The sequence below is a fragment of the Schistocerca piceifrons genome, chromosome 11 (genome assembly GCF_021461385.2).
Source record: "Schistocerca piceifrons isolate TAMUIC-IGC-003096 chromosome 11, iqSchPice1.1, whole genome shotgun sequence".
Classification (NCBI taxonomy): domain Eukaryota; kingdom Metazoa; phylum Arthropoda; class Insecta; order Orthoptera; family Acrididae; genus Schistocerca; species Schistocerca piceifrons.
Genome location: NC_060148.1, coordinates 180190378 through 180196377, shown reverse-complemented (window position 1 = coordinate 180196377; position 6000 = coordinate 180190378).

The window sequence follows — 6000 nt, the reverse complement described above, 5'->3', positions numbered from 1 at the left end:
TTTTAGTTCCGATGCTTCACTTCAGGTTTACTGTATCCCTTGGACCTTCTTATTGACGATGAAACACAGAAATTGCCTCCGAATTTAATACATAAGGCACAATCCCGTCTTAAGTTGAAGTAGAGTGAAACTCTAACTCTCTATGATTTGAACCTCTCCTGTGAGTCCAGTTTTAGATTCTGATGCTTCACTTCAGGTTTACTGTATACCTTGGACATTCTTATTGACAATGAAACACAGAATTGGCATCCGAATTTAATACAAAAGGCACAATACCGACTTAAGTACAAGAGGACTGACACTCTCACTTTCTATGATTTGAACCTCTCCTGTGAGTCCAGTCTTAGATTCCGATGTTTCACTTCCGATTTACTGTATACCTACCACCTTCTTGTTGACGATGAAACACTGAAATTGCATCCGAATTTAATACAAAAGGCACAATGCCGACTTAAGTACAAGAGGACTGACACTCCCACTTTCTATGATTTGAACCTCTACTGTGAGTCCAGTTTTAGATTACGATGCTTCACTCCATGTTTACTGTATCCCTTGGACCTTCTTATTGACGATGAAACACAGAGCAAGCATCCGAATTTAATACAAAAGGCACAATGCCGACTTAAGTGCAAGAGGACTGAGACTCTAACTTTCTATGATTTGAACCTCTACTGTGAGTCCAGTTTTAGATTCCGATGCTTCACTTCAGGTTTACTATATCCCTTGGTTCTTCGTATTGACGATGAAACACAGAAATTGCATTTTAATTTAAAAAAAATTCACACGGCCGACTTAAGTACAAGAGGACTGACACTCTCACTTTCTATTATTTGAACCGCTCCTGAGAGTCCTGTTTTTAGTTCCGATGCTTCACTTCAGGTTTACTGTATCCCTTGGACCTTCTTATTGACGATGAAACACAGAAATTGCATCCGAATTTAATACAAATGGCACTATGCCGACCTAAGTACAAGAGGACTGACACTCTCACTTTCTATGATTTGAACCTCTTGTGTGAGTTCAGTTTTAGATTCCGATGCTTCACTTCAGGTTTTCTATTTCCCTTGGACCTTCTTATTGACGATGAAACACAGAAATTGCATCGGAATTAAATTCAAAAGGCACAATGCCGACTTAAGTACAAGAGGACTGACACTCTCACTTTCTATGATTTGAACCTCTCCTGCGAGGCCAGTTTTAGATTCCGATGCTTCACTTCAGGTTTACTGTATACCTTGCACCTTCTTATTGACGATGAAACACAGAAATTGCATCCGAATTTAGTACAACAGGCACAATGCCGACTTAAGTGCAATAGGACTGACACTCTAACTTTCTATGATTTGTATCTCTCCTGTGAGTCCAGTTTTAGATTCCGATGCTTCACTTCAGGTTTACTGTATTCCTTGGACCTTCTTATTGACGATGAAACACAGAAATTGCATCCGAATTTAATATAAATGGCACAATGCTGACTTAAGTACAAGAGGACTGAGACTCTAACTTTCTATGATTTGTATCTCTCCTGTGAGTCCAGTTTTAGATTCCGATGCTTCACTTCAGGTTTACTGTATACGTTGCACCTTCTTATTGACGATGAAACACAGAAATTGCATCCGAATTTAATACAAAAGCACTATGCCGACTTATTTACAAGAGGACTGACTCTCTCAGATTCTATGATTTAAACCTCTCCTGTGAGTCCAGTTCTAGATTCCGATGCTTCACTTCAGGTTTACTGTATCCCTTGGACCTTCTTATTGACGATGAAACACAGAGTTTGCATCCGAATTTAATACAAAAGACGCAATGCCGACCTAAGTACATGAGGACTGACACTCTAACTTACTATGAATTGAACCTCTCCTGTAAGTCCAGTTTTAGATTCCGATGCTTCACTTCAGGTTTACTGTATCTCTTGGACCTTCTTATTGACGAAGAAATACAGAAATTGCATCCGAATTTAATACAAAAGGCACAATGCCGACTGAAGTACAAGAGGACTGACACTCCAACCTTCTATGATTTGAACCTCTCCTGTGAGTCCAGCTTAAGATTCCGATGCTTCACTTCAGATATACTGTATCCCTTGGACCATCTGATTGACGATGAAACACAGAAATTGCATCGGAATTAAATTCAAAAGGCACAATGCCGACTTAAGTAAAAGAGGACTGAAACTCTCACTTTCTCTGATTTGAACCTCTCCTGTGAGTCCAGTTTTTGACTCCGATGCTTCATTTCAGGTTTACTGTATCCCTAGGACCATCTTATTGACGATGAAACACAGAAATTGCATCGGAATTAAATTCAAAAGGCACAATGCCGACTTAAGTAGAAGAGGACTGACCCTCTCACTTTCTATGATTTGAACCTCTCCTGCGAGGCCAGTTTTAGATTCCGATGCTTCACTTCAGGTTTACTGTATACCTTGCACCTTCTTATTGACGATGGAACACAAAAATTTCATCCTAATTTAATTAAAAGGCACTATGCCGACATTAGTACATGAGGACTGACACTCACTTTCAATGATTTGAACCTCTCCAGTGAGTCCAGTTTTAGATTCCGATGCTTCACTTCAGGTTTACTGTATCCCTTGGACCTTCTTATTGACGATGAAACACAGAAATTGCATCCGAATTTAGTACAACAGGCACAATGCCGACTTAAGTACAAGAGGACGGACACTCTCACTTTCTATGATTTGAACCTCTCCTGTGAGTCCAGTTTTAGATTGCGATGCTTCACTTCAGATTTACTGTATCCCTTGGACATTCTTATTGACGATGAAACACGGATATTGCTTCCGAATTTAATACAAATGTAACAATTGCGACTAAAGTACAAGAGGACTGACACTCTCACCTTCTATGATTTGAAACTCTCCTGGGAGTCCAGTTTTAGAATCCGATGTTCCACTTTAGGTTTACTGTATACCTTGCACCTTCTTATTGACGATGAAACACAGAAATTGCATCGGAATTAAACTCAAAAGGCACAATGCCGACTTAAGTAGAAGATTACTGACACTCTCACTTTCTATGATTTGAACCTCTCCTGCGAGGCCAGTTTTAGATTCCGATGCTTCACTTCAGGTTTACTGTATACCTTGCACCTTCTTATTGACGATGGAACACAAAAATTTCATCCTAATTTAATTAAAAGGCACTATGCCGACATTAGTACATGAGGACTGACACTCACTTTCAATGATTTGAACCTCTCCAGTGAGTCCAGTTTTAGATTCCGATGCTTCACTTCAGGTTTACTGTATCCCTTGGACCTTCTTATTGTCGATGAATCACAGAAATTTCATCCGAATTGAATACAAGAGGCACAATGCCGATCTTAGTACAAGAGGAGTGACACTCTCACTTTCTATGATTTGAACCTCTCCAGTGAGTCCAGTTTTAGATTCCGATGCTTCACTTCAGGTTTACTATAACACTTGGACCTTCGTATTGACAATGAAACACAGAAATTGCATTCGATATTAATACAACAGGCACAATGCCGACTTAAGTACAAGAGGACTGACACTCTCACTTTCTATTATTTGAACCTCTCCTGTGAGTCCAGTTTTTAGTTCGATGCTTCACTTCAAGTTTACTGTATCCCTTGGACCTTCTTATTGACGATGAAACATAGAAATTGCCTCCGAATTTAATACAAAAGTCACAATGCCGACTTAAGTGCAAGGGGACTGACACTCTCACTGTCTATGATTTGTACCTCTCCTGTGAGTGCAGTTTTAGATTCTGATGCTTCACTTCAGGTTTCCTGTATACCATGCACCTTCTTATTGACGATGAAACACAGAAATTGCATCGGAATTAAATTCAGAAAGCACAATGCCGCCTTAAGTACAAGAGGACTGACACTCTAACTCACTAGAATTTGAACCTCTCCTGTGAGTCCAGTTTTAGATTCTGATGCTTCACTTCAGGTTTACTGTATCTCTTGGACCTTCTTATTGACGAAGAAATACAGAAATTGCATCCGAATTTAATACAAAAGGCACAATGCCGACTGAAGTACAAGAGGACTGACACTCCAACCTTCTATGATTTGAACCTCTCCTGTGAGTCCAGCTTAAGATTCCGATGCTTCACTTCAGATATACTGTATCCCTTGGACCATCTGATTGACGATGAAACACAGAAATTGCATCGGAATTAAATTCAAAAGGCACAATGCCGACTTAAGTAAAAGAGGACTGAAACTCTCACTTTCTCTGATTTGAACCTCTCCTGTGAGTCCAGTTTTTGACTCCGATGCTTCATTTCAGGTTTACTGTATCCCTAGGACCATCTTATTGACGATGAAACACAGAAATTGCATCGGAATTAAATTCAAAAGGCACAATGCCGACTTAAGTAGAAGAGGACTGACCCTCTCACTTTCTATGATTTGAACCTCTCCTGCGAGGCCAGTTTTAGATTCCGATGCTTCACTTCAGGTTTACTGTATACCTTGCACCTTCTTATTGACGATGGAACACAAAAATTTCATCCTAATTTAATTAAAAGGCACTATGCCGACATTAGTACATGAGGACTGACACTCACTTTCAATGATTTGAACCTCTCCAGTGAGTCCAGTTTTAGATTCCGATGCTTCACTTCAGGTTTACTGTATCCCTTGGACCTTCTTATTGACGATGAAACACAGAAATTGCATCCGAATTTAGTACAACAGGCACAATGCCGACTTAAGTACAAGAGGACGGACACTCTCACTTTCTATGATTTGAACCTCTCCTGTGAGTCCAGTTTTAGATTGCGATGCTTCACTTCAGATTTACTGTATCCCTTGGACATTCTTATTGACGATGAAACACGGATATTGCTTCCGAATTTAATACAAATGTAACAATTGCGACTAAAGTACAAGAGGACTGACACTCTCACCTTCTATGATTTGAAACTCTCCTGGGAGTCCAGTTTTAGAATCCGATGTTCCACTTTAGGTTTACTGTATACCTTGCACCTTCTTATTGACGATGAAACACAGAAATTGCATCGGAATTAAACTCAAAAGGCACAATGCCGACTTAAGTAGAAGATTACTGACACTCTCACTTTCTATGATTTGAACCTCTCCTGCGAGGCCAGTTTTAGATTCCGATGCTTCACTTCAGGTTTACTGTATACCTTGCACCTTCTTATTGACGATGGAACACAAAAATTTCATCCTAATTTAATTAAAAGGCACTATGCCGACATTAGTACATGAGGACTGACACTCACTTTCAATGATTTGAACCTCTCCAGTGAGTCCAGTTTTAGATTCCGATGCTTCACTTCAGGTTTACTGTATCCCTTGGACCTTCTTATTGTCGATGAATCACAGAAATTTCATCCGAATTGAATACAAGAGGCACAATGCCGATCTTAGTACAAGAGGAGTGACACTCTCACTTTCTATGATTTGAACCTCTCCAGTGAGTCCAGTTTTAGATTCCGATGCTTCACTTCAGGTTTACTATAACACTTGGACCTTCGTATTGACAATGAAACACAGAAATTGCATTCGATATTAATACAACAGGCACAATGCCGACTTAAGTACAAGAGGACTGACACTCTCACTTTCTATTATTTGAACCTCTCCTGTGAGTCCAGTTTTTAGTTCGATGCTTCACTTCAAGTTTACTGTATCCCTTGGACCTTCTTATTGACGATGAAACATAGAAATTGCCTCCGAATTTAATACAAAAGTCACAATGCCGACTTAAGTGCAAGGGGACTGACACTCTCACTGTCTATGATTTGTACCTCTCCTGTGAGTGCAGTTTTAGATTCTGATGCTTCACTTCAGGTTTCCTGTATACCATGCACCTTCTTATTGACGATGAAACACAGAAATTGCATCGGAATTAAATTCAGAAAGCACAATGCCGCCTTAAGTACAAGAGGACTGACACTCTAACTCACTAGAATTTGAACCTCTCCTGTGAGTCCAGTTTTAGATTCTGATGCTTCACTTCAGTTTTAC